This window comes from Astatotilapia calliptera, chromosome 3, assembly GCF_964374335.1.
Source record: "Astatotilapia calliptera chromosome 3, fAstCal68.1, whole genome shotgun sequence".
NCBI classification, from domain to species: domain Eukaryota; kingdom Metazoa; phylum Chordata; class Actinopteri; order Cichliformes; family Cichlidae; genus Astatotilapia; species Astatotilapia calliptera.
This window is the reverse complement of record NC_137424.1, coordinates 38,480,037-38,495,729: the sequence shown is the minus strand read 5'-3', so window position 1 is coordinate 38,495,729 and position 15,693 is coordinate 38,480,037. Positions and strand designations below refer to the sequence as shown.

Genomic DNA, 15,693 nt, shown 5'->3' with positions numbered 1-15,693 from the left:
TTCTATTGAGAGGAAGTCCATGCAGACTAGCTCCATGGGCCTGGAAGTTTTAATATTTACCAGAGGAGCAGCCTTGTCTGGCAGGGCTTTTCTACGGACACATCTCTCGCAAGCTTTCACTTTCTTTTCGACATCAACTGCCATTTTTGGCCAGTAGAAACGTGACCGAATGAGTTCCAGTGTGCGTTCGACCCCTAAATGCCCCATGTTGTCATGAAGATTAAGCATAACTGTAGGGCGTAAGGAATCAGGAAGGACTAACTGCAACAAGGTCTCTGGCCCCAACTGGCGTTTCCGGTACAGTAAGTCATTTTGGAGGTCAAGACGTTTCCACTCCCTTAAAAATAAGAGAACATCGTGAGACTCAGACTTAGTATCGGCTGGTGGACGTGAGTCAGCTGCCAGCAGCTTGATGACTTTACTAATGGCTGGATCTTTTCTCTGCAGGTTGACAAGATCAGTATGGGTGTATCTGGGTAAGGCTAGGAGATTGTTATCATTGCCTTCTTCTTGAAACATGTCTGGAATGGCACCTGCAGACATGGCAAGTGACTGGACTAGAGCACAAGAGGGTTCAGTCTGATCCATAGCCATATATCTTTGACAGGCTGCCATCACGGTATCGGATTGAAGTTGGAGCTCGACATCTTTGACTGAGGACAAGAGATGGGATCTGAACTTATCAATGCGCTGACATTCCTGGGTAAAAACTGGATCGTCTTCAGGTTTGTCATGTGGTTTCCTAGATAGTCCATCTGCATCAAGATTTTGTCTCCCAGCTCTGTACTTAATGTCAAAGTTATAGGTGGACAATGCAGCCAACCAACGATAACTCGTGGCATCAAGCTTTGCTGTGGTCAGAAGGTAAGTCAATGGGTTGTTGTCGGTGATGACTGTGAAGGTGTTTCCATATAAATAGTCATGAAACTTGTCAGTTATGGCCCACTTTAAAGCTAGAAATTCTAACTTGTGGGCGGGGTATCTAGCTTCACTACGGGATAGACCACGACTTGCATAGGCTATAACCTGTGTGGTTCCATTCTGCACTTGATAAAGAGCTGCCCCAAGTCCGGTTGTACTGGCATCTGTGTGTACCAGGTAAGGTAGCTTTGCATCAGCATACCCAAGGACTGGTGAGGTGGTGAGTTTTTCAATAATAGTTTGAAACGATTTCTGGCACTCTGGTCCCCAACGATCACCAAAGGGCTCTTTGGGGTTCAGATACTTTGGATCACTGGGTGGGTTTTTACTATGCTTTCGTCTCGGAGGATAGCCAGCTGTGAGGGAGGTGAGGGGCTTGACAATTTTTGAGTAATCTTTGACAAATCTCCGGTAATAACCGGTAAAACCAAGAAACGATTGGAGTTCTTTTAAGGTTTGGGGTCTCGGCCAAGTCTTGAGTGCTTCAGTTTTTTCGGGATCAGTCTTTACGCCGTCTCTAGATACAATGTGGCCTAGATAACGGACTGATGTTTGGAAGAAACGACATTTGTCGGGCGAGAGTTTCAGCCCGTACTCTCTGAGTCGCTCAAGAACATGAATGAGTCGGGTCTCATGATCTTCAAGGGAACTGGAAAAGACTATCAAATCATCCAAAAAGACTAACACTTCTCTCAGATTGATGTCTTTCATACACTTTTCCATAAGCCTTTGGAAAGTGCTTGGGGCATTTGTTATTCCCTGGGGCATACGATTAAATTCGTAGAAGCCGAAGGGGCACACGAAGGCCGTCTTTGGCTTATCTTCTTCACACATCTCGATTTGATAGTACCCTGACTTAAGGTCCATCACAGAGAACCACTGAGATCCTGCAAGAGCAGAAAATGACTCCTCTAAGTTTGGCAAGGCATAGGCATCGCGGATGGTCTGCAAGTTAAGCTTCCTAAAATCAATGCATAACCGCACATCACCATTCTTTTTGCGGACCACCACTATCGGTGATGAGAATGGAGATTCAGATTCTCTGATTATGCCTGCATCTAAGAGGGCTTGTAAGTGCTTTTTAACTGCCTCGTAATCATGGGGATGAATCGGGCGAGATCTCTGTTTGAAGGGGGTTTCATCTTTTAAGTTGATGTGATGTTTTACATGTGTGGCATGCCCAAAATCAAGATCATTGTGTGAGAAAACATCAGAGAAGGTGTTTAGCTTTTCAGCTATCTTCTCTTTCCACTCTTCAGATAGTGGTGATTCACCAAAGTCGAAACTGAGAGGGGGTCTTGAGGTTGAAGTCTGCTGCTGAGAGTTACACGTTGCAGACACCTTTTGGTCGCCTTTCTCAGGCTCAGGACATGGCATGACACAGTCAGGGGCAACTAGCTCAGCAATTACACAGTTAGTGGGCAATGTAATGTCATGGTTAGTCTCGTTTCTCAGCAACACAGGAACTTTATAAGGTCCGTGCTTTGGCAGAGATATAAGGCAACAATCTACAAACACACCACCAGGTAGGGAGCCGGTAGTGGGCTGTTCAATAAGTGCACACTGTTCAGGCTTAGCGTGGCTAGCATGCATAAAACCTTCCACTAGTAGCTTTTGATTTGCGGGAAGGACTTCTTGGGTTCTACTTTGAAGTTTTACCAAGCCGATCTTGCCACTGTCACTTTGTCTTTTTCTGGATGCTAATGTCTTTAGCACTTGTTGGTATCCATAAGGGAGTACCTTAAAGTCAGGTAAGGTGTTCTCACAAAGATGCTCATATAAGGGGTCAAGTGTATTTGTGCCAATTAGTAGAGGTGTGTCTGAGTTTGAGCGAATGTCAGGGACAACTAAGGCAAGAGTAGATAGTTCAAGCTCTGACTGATCGAGATCTTTGGGGAACATGATACTCGTCTCAATGTATCCCAAGTAAGGGACTGTCTGACCATTCGCACCTTCGACCTCTAGGAGATCACTGATGGGTTTTATAGGATGATCAGGTAAGTGTTCTTGATAGAAGGATTTGGCAATAGTGGTTACTTGAGAGCCTGAGTCGAGCAAGCAACTACATTCAACGCCATTGATAACAACTCTGGCTGTGCATTTTCTACCCACAAGTCTTTTGGGAAGTTTAGGCACTGAGTGAACATTAGCTGTTTCACATTGGGCTTTTGTTGTCTTTTTCTCAGTGGGACTTGGTTCAGATTTAGCACCCATCTGTCCCGCGACAGGGGCTCTTTCTAGTTTAAATTAAATGACTCATCAACTGGTCTGGATATTTCCCATTCTCGCTGCTTCTGTCTGAGGGCATTCCTTTTAGCTGCTACTAATGCTGGGTTGGGATCATTACTACAGCTGGAAGCGATATGACCATCTTCTCCACACTTGAAACAGTATCCAGGTTTGGGTTTGGCTGACACTGCAGCAATTTGTGGTATCTGTCCCGGCTTGTTCTGAGTTTTGGTACTTGGGTTCCTTTTTGCTTCCTTTTGAAGTTTCTGCGATCTTTTCTCTGTTTTATCAGCTCTGAGCTGTGCGATTTGAGACCTGAGGTCAGCAATTTGCTTCTGGAGGTCAGACGAATTGCTGTCCATTTCATGCTCATAATCGTTCCTACCTTGAGAGCGTGTGGTTTGCACGTTAGAATAAACACGAGTCTTTTGGATCCCCAAATGTTGTTTCATGCGGGTTGCTTTACTTGCCTGTTTGTCCTCCTCGGTGCGTAGGTGGAGGAGTAGCTCTGCAAAATGAGGTGGGTCGTCTTTCTTTTGTTCAAGTTGAAGGTTTGCAATCAATGAGCTGTCCCAACACCCTCTACAAAACTGTCTCAGGAGCTGTTTATGGATGTCACTAGAAGCAATTCCGTCTCTTTTTATGACTAGGTTTAGCACTGTGTGCAACCTTTGCAGGTAATGTGAGGGTTTTTCACCTCCATTCTGATTGGTGTTTAAGAAGCGAGCAAAGAGTTCGTCGCCGTCCTCTACAGTTGCATAGGCAGAATCAAGATGTTCAAGGTAAGTTTTGGGGTTTGCTTTTGGACCAAAAGCTTTCACCAGGTCCGCTGCAGGGGGTGAAAGACTTTCAACAATCTTTCGCACAACTTGAGTTTCAGTGAGCGAAGGATCAGTCAAGCAAAACTCTACGCTGCTGCGCCAAGTGTCATAGTCAGTTTCGAAAGGAGGATGTGGAACTCTCCCTGAAAAAGGTTTCAGTCTGTATTGCGAGTTTGGTGGGGGAATGACTTCACTGCTTTTAACAATGTGCTCTACAATAACCCGCTGCACTTCAGGTGTGCTTAAAAGGTTGGTGGGAATCTGAGGGGTTTGTTTCTCAGCCTCTGCCGGTGGGTGAGTATTCAAGGCACTTACATGGTTGCTATTGGGTGTTAAAGGAGAAGAAGGTAGGGCCTCATCACTGTGGGGCACTGGCTCTTGTTCAGTGGAAGGCTCAACTGTGTGGACATCACCTCCCAATGACTCCCCAATTTTAGCTAGTTCATCCATCAAAAGGTCTTTAAACGATCGGTTGCTTCGTGCTGCCACATCTTTAAGCTGTGACAGGTAAGTTACAGTAGCTGATGCGCTGGTTTCAATGCTATACGCACTGGCTAGGTCTCGAACGTGATAGACAACTTCAGGTTTCACAGTGCAAGGTCTGTCATAAGGCAAATATTTTTTCTCTAGTTCTTTAGCAGTAGCCTCATGTTGAAATTCCACAATAATCTGACCACCAGTTGGTAGCTTAATCTGCCTACTGACAGGACCGAAAGCTTCTAAGAACTCAATTATTTCTTTATCAATGTCTGTGTTAGTTAAACCACTGACCAAGACAGCATTTTGAACTTTAACATTCTCTGTTTTCACAACTTCCATGGTTAGGACACGTAAAAGTACCAGTAGAAAAAAATACAAGTCACTGTGAAGCTCCAGGCACTCTTAATCGTTTTATTAAATTTTGGGTGGACTAACAACTCTGCAAACCCTCCTGGCTGGCTCGCCACTTTCTGTAGCCAAGTACAGGATAGGGTAGGGGAAATTAAAGTAAGATGGAGAGAATGGGCCAATAGCTAGATTCGCAGGAGGGATAAAGGGAGTTGCGTGGAGAAGAATGACTGGAGCCACAGGTAAAGTTGCTATGAATTGTATTAAACTATTTAGCAACAATTTAACAGCATTTTATGAACAGGAATGAAAACATAAAATAAAATACAGTGACAGCAATAATAATAACAGTCAGAATCCTATCTGAGCTCAGATATGTCAGTCTTGCCGGCTTAATAGTCAGTGTTCAGTCAAGTCAAATCCAACAGGTCAAAAGTTTGTGATTGGTGCGATTTCGTCCTACCGCACTGTTGCAATTGTTCGTGAGAGAAGAGCAACCTGCCCTTCTGGGCCAACTCAGAATGGCTGTGGTTCGGTTCGGTTCAAAGGGAAAGGCTCGCCATCTTCCTCGTCAGGAAGAGATCCAGGTCTCACGATCCCATAAAAAAACCTAGCCTGTAAACAACAGGACTATTACTAATGCAGTTCACACTCTAATGATATACATGGCCATATGTAAATAATGTAAGTGCTATAACAAAACAAGCACAAAACATTAATTCTAATTTCTAACTATAATCTATACAGTGCATCTTAATCATGAATGCAATCTTTAAATCACAATCAGCTTATTCTATCGTCAAGGTGCACATTTCTATCAGAAATCAGAAATAAACCATAAACTATGGTAGATTATTTTTTTACAGTATTGCCCTTTAACTGAATTACAGGAGCATTGCTTTACACTGCATAGCAATGAAGCAATATATTATTTACACTCAATGTACAGAATAAAATTACCAAAAGAATATACAAAAACCCACAGGCTGTAGTTTTACAGTATGTGGTAACGTATCAGCACAGTAAGAATACACACGGACATCTATCCAGTGCCGCTCGAGCATCAACTGTAACAAAATAAAATAGATTCATGACCTTTAAGATCAACATTAACTTATTCCATCATCTAATTTTAGTGCATTTAATATTCAACAAGTAATACTAGAACATCATCAGCACACAAGCTGAGTGCTCAAAATGGCTGAACTCAGTGAGAAACCCCGTGTGTTCTCCCACAGTGAAAACGTGGTCAGCTACAGCTATGAGCATTAGGCTAGTTAGCTTTTCAATTAGCCTGATTCGCCCAGTCCCAGTTTAACTCACCAGCACACTTCTAATGTTCAACTCTCAGAGAGGATCTTGTTCAACTCTCAGAGAGGATCTTGTTCAACTCTCAGAGAGGATCTTGTTCAACTCTCAGAGAGGATCTTGTTCAACTCTCAGAGAGGATCTTGTTCAACTCTCAGAGAGGATCTTGTCCACTTCATCCGCTCCCGCGCAGATCTACAACATTGAAATCGGGCCATTATATTCCCTGTTAACTTCTTGTTAGCTTTTTAGCTTCAAGGTTAGCTTAACAGCTTCTGACTCACCGCGATGGTTTCAAGGTCCGAAATGTTCACAATAAATCAGGTCCGTTTCTCCAAGGTCCATGCAGATCTCCGGTATGGATATTTGCTCAATTTATCAAGTTAATAGTTATTTTCCAGCGAAAAGCTTGGCGGTGAAAATCAGTGATGGTCTCGTGCACCTCCGTCTCTCTCTGTGTCTGAGCACGTGACGGTACAGAGCAGGGGAAGGCGGGGCTTGTTCCTTCCTAACCAGTAGGGGTGTTAAATATACTCTTTGGGTTTTATTCTTATATTTATAGTATTTATCTTTTATTATTGATTTATTTTTGATCAACTCAGTGATTAACAGAGTAATGATAAATCCCAATTAACAATAACATGTTGTAGTGCATTACTGAGTCGTGTAAACTCACTGGGTTACATGTGTTTGTAACATTTTGGCAGAAGGCTGCAGAGGAAGAGTAGCCAACTGGCTTGCATTTTAAGAAAAGCTGATAATAAAAATAATCTATTGTTTCTTGTTAATGCAGGAAAATAGACGATTCAAGCATATTTTAATAGATCGGTACCCACTATACTAAAGCAGATCAACACTCACAACATGGATCACACTGCTGCTTGCAGTTTCCATATTAAAGGGATATTTAAAGAGTCACTATGTTTTTTTTATATACATTTTTTTATTTACAACTTTTTATAAAATTTACTATAAAAAAATCGTTCTATATAAAAAATATAGAACGATTAAAAAAAGGTTATTTAATTTCTAAATGAATACTAATGAAGAAAACTATCTAGATGTGAACACTGGAGCTGTTTTGTTTTTCAGCTTTCTCTGTCATCTGTAAAAAAACTAAGTATTCTGGGTAAACTAAGAGGCGCCTGTTAACAATCAGCCTGTGTTCTCTGGGTCACGGTGTTGTTTCAGTATTTACAGGTTATGTTTTTTAATGCATGACTAATAGTGTGTCGTTGTTTCACTTTAAACACTGCACATTCTGTTTTAATTCAATCAAAACATCCCAATCTGTCAAGTCATCCTTAACTTTCACATCAACAACAAAGTTCATTTGTGTTTCCCACAAGATAAAACCAACTGGTTCCCTTATTGGAACACAAAGCACTGATACATACCAGAGGCTCGTCTGAAAGGAAACACTGACTGCTAAATACCTTGTTGCCTAATCCTTCCTGTCTGACACTAAAGTTTCTCACCGACTGCAGACCAACAATGAAAACACATTAGTGTCTGCGCTCCTCATTGATTCTACATTTCTAGCTAACACAGCCGAGTTTTAATTAAGCACACCATTCATTTCACACACTTTGCAATCTACCAAAAGCTTTACGTAGTTTGCAAACAGTTTCACAACTTCAAATAAGTTAGAGGACTTTCTCACACCTCCTAAAGCTCAACGAGGAAGATCTTTACTAAAATGCGAACGATCACAACGATAAGCTGTGTGTCATGATCAGATAAATTCCCTTAAGCCTGTGAACTTATGGTTGCTTTTCTTAGACTCTGAAGCCCGCATTGATGTTGGAACTCCAGTTGTACAATTATACAACATCTAAACTGATAAAAGATTCCATTTATCTTCAGGTTTGTAGATGAGAAGGGGTAGGATCTTCAAAACGTTCCCCCCTAACATCAGTGCAGTCCCCCATTTGGAAGTGTTTTTGAAAATAGTGCTTTGTTCACACCTGTGGTCAGTGCTGTATTTTGTATTTTACCTTTATCAGAGTTTCATCTGCATGCAGCCAGCATTTTGCAGTCTATAGTTCTGAATAGACTCCAGTGCACATTGTTATCTCTGCCTCTGCCTCTGTACCTGACTCGCTGTGGTTCCCAGTGGCTTTGAACCATAAACAGGTGCTAGTCCGTGTACATGCACATCGCTATGATTTAATGCCAAATACACTAAATGTGATGGAAACAGTCTTACCTCAAAGAAGGGTCTTCACTTTGCCTATCATTTATGTAAAACACCAGTAAATAATTCCTCTATCCGGTCGTTCAGTGATGACGTGACGAATCCTACTTCCGGGCCTAAAGTAGTCTGCGTTTAATATGGCTTTTGTGTTGTTAACATGTTTAATGTTATGTATTTTCTTTTATTTAATCTCAAAAAGCTCCTAAAACAGTCAGTGATCACTGTTGACCTCCCTCGGCTTTTATTACCGCTAATCATTTATTTAAGCTCAGTTTGTAAAACCTTAGGATGTAACTACAGCCCAGCCCATGCAGCAGTATATGAATGACTAACCTCGTATTGTGGATGGATTATCTCAGTTGTTCTCCTGGCTGAAGTTTGGTCCTTTTACAGCATCCTGCCATGCGATTACATTTGTTCCTGACCACCGAGAACACTCACGTTAACTTTTATCGAGTGGAAAAAAAGTTAGCTTGTTTATATATGCTAACATAGCTGTGTCGCTAGCGGTCACGTAGCACATCATTATATACCAGCTAGCCCAACTTCAGTAACCCTACAAACATCACTGCTGTTTAGTTTTCTGTCTTCATTTATGTTGGAAGTGATAACAGAGCTGTACGTTTTAATTTGTTTCCAAAACCCCGCAGTCAGGACATGCTATATTGTATTTAGATAGAAGCTAGCGAGCTAACTTCCTGTTAACTTCTAACTCCGTTAAATGTCATAAATTCCGTTTTTCATGGATGCCTGGATGTTAAACTTAATTGTTACACCTGGTAGAGCAGAACGCTGATCATTTTATTAAAGATGAAAGACTTTAGACAGTTTTTCAACTCTCAGTAATGCCATAGTGATCGTTTGATATATGGACCTGCAGCGGAGTTTAGGCCCAGACACGGCTAGTGACGTCAGACTTAACGACCGGATAGTGATATTGGACAAGCTTGGCCCAGTGCTGAAGATTTCCTACTGTAAACGAATAAAAGTGATCATTTATCAGAGTGCAACAACAACTGAAATAAATAGCAGGCACTCATTTGGCAATCATGGAAGCGTGTAAAGTGTGACACATTAAAGTCTTTTGCCTGCCCTACTTACAGTAAGCCTAACTCTGTAAGTCCCAAAATAGCGGAACGAGCCAACTGTAGTAAAAATCACTACCAACAGCCAAGGTGTATGATTAATATGGCAGTTAAAATCGTTAATTTCCCAGAAAAAACAACAAAATCACTCTTTACTTTCTTAGGCTACGTCTACACTAATGTGTTTTTGTTTTCTCTCCGCTTTGGCCTCCCATCCACACTGAGACGGCGTTTTCGCTCATGGAAAACGCAGCGTTTTCAAAACGCTCTCGAAAACGCATTCATTTGAAAATGCTGTGGCAGTGTGGACAGCGAAAAGGCAGACTTTCTAAAGCGATGACGCATATTAGTCATATGATGCAGTCATGTGACCAATTAAACTAAGATAGCGGAGGGCATTATACAGCAGCTGTTTTGTTTGCTCTCAATTTTGACAGCCCTTTTAAAGATTAATATCACTCCGTACATGCTTCAGATAGATTTTCTTCAAATTCTTTAACTCTCACTCGCTTTTGCAACTTTGTACTTTTGTGTTCTCTCACAGCAACAACTCCACCTCATTGTTAGTCCATTTAAAAAACTCGGTGCTTTTCCTCAACATTTTGCCGTGACGTTTCAAAGAGCCGGAAAGTAAATAAGCGGCAGACAGACAGAAACGAGGCAGGTCGAATCTTCTTGTGTTTCACGAATGCGCAGTACTAGAACGTAAGCTTTTTCGGCTGTTTCAATGTGGATGCACAACTCTGTGAAAACAACTGAAAATGCTAGCGTGGACGCGGAGCGTTTTCAGATGAAAACGCCATTTTCAAATCTATCCGGGCTAGTGTGGACGTAGCATTATTATCAGTAGCAGCTAAAGTCCAAATATGGTCATTTGGACAAAGAAGCATGAGAAACATGAGACTTCTTTTATCTTTATACAATGCTGCATATAAAGAAATTATAATTATAAGAATTGAATTCATTTTTTATGATTAAGGAATATCCCCACATAATTACTTAGTTAGCTTCTTGTCTTCTTGTCCGTGGTGAACCGTGGTGCACCTGTAGGTGACATCAGTTTAGAGGCTCCAGCTTTCACATAAATATCACTATAAAATCAAATCAGAGATCCATCCAGACAGCAGCCATTTAAAGTTGGGGCGACTTAATTTAACGTTTCTTCTACGATCAGCAAAGATCTCTTCTAGTGTCTCCATGGAGACTTCCACCAACTTGTTTAGATTAGTCACATGTGAAAAGTTTAAGACAGTGTATGTTTGCATACGTGCTTCTCTGCACCACCGTTTGATTTTATGCCAACTAACACGATGAGATAAAATAAGGCATTGTGATCTTTTTGTTCATCTGTAACAGATTTATCATGTCTCAGTGGTTTCCTTTGTGAGAAATGGATAGAGTTCATGTGAAACTTGAACAGCTTGAGCATGCTGGGTGTAAAGAAGGCAATGCAGGCTTCAAAATCTTTTCATTGAGGTTTAAACCACATGTAATGCTTAATTTATTTTACCAACTGTCCTGTTCACTATGGCTTTTCAGATGATTGGATATCGAATTGTTTTTTAATGCATGTACAGGAAATATGTAACAAAGCACGCTGGACATAGCTGGACATCATCCCCATGAACTAACATCTAGAAGCTTCTTCTCTTGTGGTTTCATTTTTCCTCTATTCTGAGTAGCAGCTCCCATCTGATCTTTTTACGGATGCCGGTTGCTATCAGAGACAATGTTAACAATTTCTAATCTGTTATTGTCTGTTTCTGAAAGCCCAGAATATTTTCCCATAGCACCCTGGCAGAGATGTACAGCACTGATGTCTCTCCCCGTGCTCGACGTTCATCTGATAGCACAATCACCTTCTTTCTGCTTCACCTCCTTTTTCCTTGTTTGTCGTTGTGTTCTCAACGCTCCCCTGCACTTTTAATATGCTTATTGCAAAGTGGACATGTTTAACATTGTTTCAGTATTCCCTGGTATTGCAACACTGAGACGCTTAGTTAGTGTTGCTTTTCAGGATCCGTGAGATTGCAGTAACAAGATTCATTCATTACAGCATTCATCATTAGAAGCTAGGCATGGTGGTGGAACTATTATGAATTGTGCTTAATTGGAGAAGTGAATCCTTATCAAACTAGTAAAACCAACAAGAGGAATGACTGACCCAAAGGTCATATCTGAATCCCACTGAAGTGTTGGACCAAATGGGAAGAGTACATTTTGCAAAGGAAGGATTTTTGCTTGGAAGAGTGGTCGGGTAAATGTTTTTTTTTATGATTGAAAAGTCAAAATTTCCTTGTAGCATGTTTATTTATATGAACTCAATCAAAAAGATTCAAACATTTGTTTGTCTAACACCAGTTTCCTTGCACTAATTATTCACACCTTTGCATATCATTAAATTTCTTGTCAGTCATCAATTTTTAATTTCTAAGTACGAATAATAGCTTTTGTTTACACAGAGGATGTTTACAGCTCCCTAATCTGATAGCAAAGGCATGTGAAGGCCCTCACAGCTGGAAGCAAATCCCTTCGACAAACAGAAATTACCCAGAATCCTTTCCCATTAGGACGACGAGAGATCCTTTCACTCGAGGCGCAGCAAACAACGCTTTGGAGGTCTGATTTGGAGGCGTGCAGGCTGAATTCCTTTTCAGTTCAGAGACAAGACAAACTATTGCAACTCTTCTGCCTAGCTTGAATGAGAGCTACTGTATATACATACAGAACTCTAGAGTCAACTTCGTGCACAGAACTTATAAAGTCTTCATAATCATGAAGCACTAATAGCGAGTTACTTGTGCACTCATGTTCTTGTTGATACGTTTTTCTTTAACATTCTATCAAATTTCACTTTTTTTTAAAATTAAAAAGCATTTGCAGAAACCCGATTCTTCAAATCCCTCTGAAAGGGTTTTTCCTCATCTGCCACTGAGTTATGCATTGTTGAGCTGCTGAGCACTCCTTGCAAGTGTATCACTGAGTAAAGAAGTGCCATTGACAGGAAACAAACAGAGAGTGTAGCCAGAGTAAGCACACTAGAACAAGGAGCTGTCTGGGTTCAATCCTAACCTGCTTAAGCTGCATTCACTGGCAGATGACCCGAACCTTTCAAGGTACTAATGTTCCCCAACACCCCACTACTACTACTACTGCACGCACACACACACACACACACACACACACACACACACACACACACACACACACACACACACACACACACACACACACACACACACACACACACGCAGAACAATAACACTATAAAATGTATATACAAGCATTTGGAGTGAACCAGCATGGAAAAGTGAACCTGCATTTCCTTATGCAAACATCATGTTGATGCAGATGTAATATGCATGATTTAAAACATAGCCAGGGGGTTCACACACAACCCACCCACCCCGTTTCAAACACACACTAACACACACTCACACCCATGAGCAAACTTGACTGTCTTTGGCCCACTATTGTTCATTGGCACTGAAGCATTGCTGGGCTAAGTGAGGGGCCCTGATAGATACCTACCAGGCTCAGACCACCAATAAAGGTGTGAGAGAGGAGGAGACAAGGAGCAAATGGAGGAATATTGAATAGGGGACTAGAAGATGGTAGGAGATAAGAGCATGTAAACTCTGATGGGATAGGCATGGTGAAAAGAAGTGAAAAGAAAATCTATTGTTCCATGTATTCAAATGCACAGGTGTGTATACAAGTATAATATGGATGCTTCTCCTCGCTGCGTATATGTGAAATCAGATTCCGGTTATCTTTACAGAACAGAAACCCTGATCTGGGTTGTATGATTTTTGAGGTGCAACACAGGTATCGTATGACATTTCATAGATTTTTTTTTTTCCTCTGTGAAAAAAGCAGCAGTGGAATATTTCAGCTCACTGCAATAAAGGCTGAAATAATTGTTTCTAAATGTAAAACAGTGAGGTTTGCTTGGTACTGGTTAGGTTAGCTTAGCAACTGTAAGCAGTGTGAAAATTTAAATAAAAAGGGAAATTAATATAAAAGGTATTATTGTTACCAGGGTGCAGTTATTATTCGCTGTACATTTAGCTGGAATCCTAGTTTTTGACCTCAGTACTGTGCTCTCAGACTGGAGGCTTACTTTCTAAATTTAACTCAGTTTTATTTATATAGCACCAAATCACAACAAATTCTTTGTGGTTCCCGGGGTAATTTAAAAGTAAAATAGGAGACAGGATCTTCAGCTTTCAGGCCTCTCTTTTGTGAAACCAGCTCCCACTTTAGAGTCAGGAGACAGAAACCCTCTCTACTTCAACATTGCCTTTTTGCTTAACATGGCAGATGGCTGTCCCTTCCCGAGCCTGGTTCTAATGGAGGTTTCTTCCTGTTAAAAGGGAGTTTTTTCTTCCCACTGTCGCCAAGTGCTTGCTCACAGGGTGTTGTCTGATTGTTGGGGTTTTTCTCTGTATTATTGTAGGCCTTATAGATTGTAATATATAAAGAAAATTCAATTAAATTGAATAGTTTTTGGTAGAGAGGGGAAAAAAATCCAGAATAAAAGGTATTTCCTAGGAGAACTGAACATCTAACTCTTTATATTGCTTTACTACAACCTAATTCTGAACAATTAAATAGTAGTTCTGACCAAGGTTATTACCAAACCTGCTTTTGTTTTGAAAATGATCTCTATCTATCCATCTGTCATAAAAGGACAAAAGTATGTCAGTCGCTGCCAAGAGCATGTCAAAACTGATGGTGAGATGACCCTAAGCTCAAAGAAAATGTTGTCCAACTGGAAGCCTACAAACCGTAACAGGGTGCACGGTGTGATGTCAAAAAGGAGTTAAAGGCACACACCTTTGATGTTGCGAGACGAAATCTGCATTTTCCTTGTCCACATGTAGACACAGAAACTGAGTTTCTGAAAACTTCGAGCTGGAAGATTTGAGTTGTAAAGTCTTTCAAAAGCTCCTTAGTCGCTTAAAACCTATGGGCAGGGTCTGAGAAACTAACCAATAATAACAACCCTAGGACTAAGACTAGAGCTCAGTCCCCAACCGTCAGGTGAGGTCAACCCTAGTCTCACACCCATTTTCCAGTAGTACCTACTCGGTTTACCACAGTTTTCAAGGTTTTCCATTAGGTCAGAGTGCCTGGTACCAGGTACTTTTTAGTAAAATGCGACTTCGTCAGACTGCATGCCACCAATTGGCTGGTCAGTTGGTCACTCGATGAGTCACGAGAGCGTCTCGTTCACAAAAATCAAAACCACCATTTTTGAAACCCAGCAAACAGAGAGATTGCTACAAAAACCAACGCCGTGGTCCCCGAGTCTGACAAAAGCCACAGACCGAGCAGCAGGTATATCGTTGCCTTGACGTCTACCTTTGTTGTAGCTTTCATGTTGCATACTAATTACGTCATGGGACGCTCGCCTTCATTGCTACAACCACGCACATTAAGTGGTACTCGTTTGTAATGGAAAACCACTCAATCCGAGCCGCGCAGTGGTGATCCAAGTAGGTACTAATGGAAATGGTAGGGTAATGGTAGGTACTAGTTACTCATTTGCAATAGATTAATAATTTTGGTTAAGTTATTTTCACCCGCTGTTGGTGCCCTTGTGAACGATTGTGTAGCTGGAACAACTGCTAGCACATTCTGCACTTTTGTGCCACTTCAGCCGGGCATGCACTGTGCAGCTGGAGTTACACAAGTATGCGATCGTGTTGTTTTTTACACGATATCAACTGATATCAACTCAGATATTCCCGAGGGAGAGAGGGAGAGAGGGAGATGTGATAACAGGTAGAAAAGGTGAGACTTTCAAAACAACAACAACAGGAAAAAAAACCCCAAGAAAAAATACTCATTTACTTCCTGTTTCCTCTTTCCATACCAGCACTGATACAGAGGCTTTGTCTGACTGATGACATCAGTAATGACAATATCAGGTTTCATTCATTTAACAGTTTTTTGAGAATTACTTTGCAGCTATTGTTACAGGTCAAATAAAGTACCCAAAAAAATAGATATTGTTGGGTACCGCTATCAATTTCCAGGTATCGGTACCTGTATCAGTACTCTAAAAGCAAAAGGTACTCGACCCTACTTATGACATCACATGCTCATAAGGTAGCCACTTTACAGTCACAGAAAAGCCGCACCCTAAAACATGCCCTGGGTTATCATCTGTTTTACACGAAATATGACCAAAACTTACAAAACAAGCAACAAGCAATATTAAAGAAGATTTGGAACAAGTGATTGAGACCATAAACTTATTAGGATAATGTTTACTGAAGTAAAAAATAAAGTGAGA

The 15,693-nt window shown here is 41.1% G+C and overlaps 1 long non-coding RNA gene across 1 annotated transcript; it reads right to left on the bottom strand.

Annotated features, from left to right (window-relative positions):
- Nucleotides 1-5,042: 5,042 nt before the first annotated feature.
- On the bottom strand, nt 5,043-6,789 carry LOC145420922 (uncharacterized). Its single transcript, XR_013902157.1, has 3 exons — nt 6,392-6,789; nt 6,123-6,302; nt 5,043-5,414 (listed from the first exon to the last, which is right to left on the bottom strand). It is a non-coding gene; the product is annotated as an uncharacterized LOC145420922 (long non-coding RNA).
- Nucleotides 6,790-15,693: the final 8,904 nt, after the last annotated feature.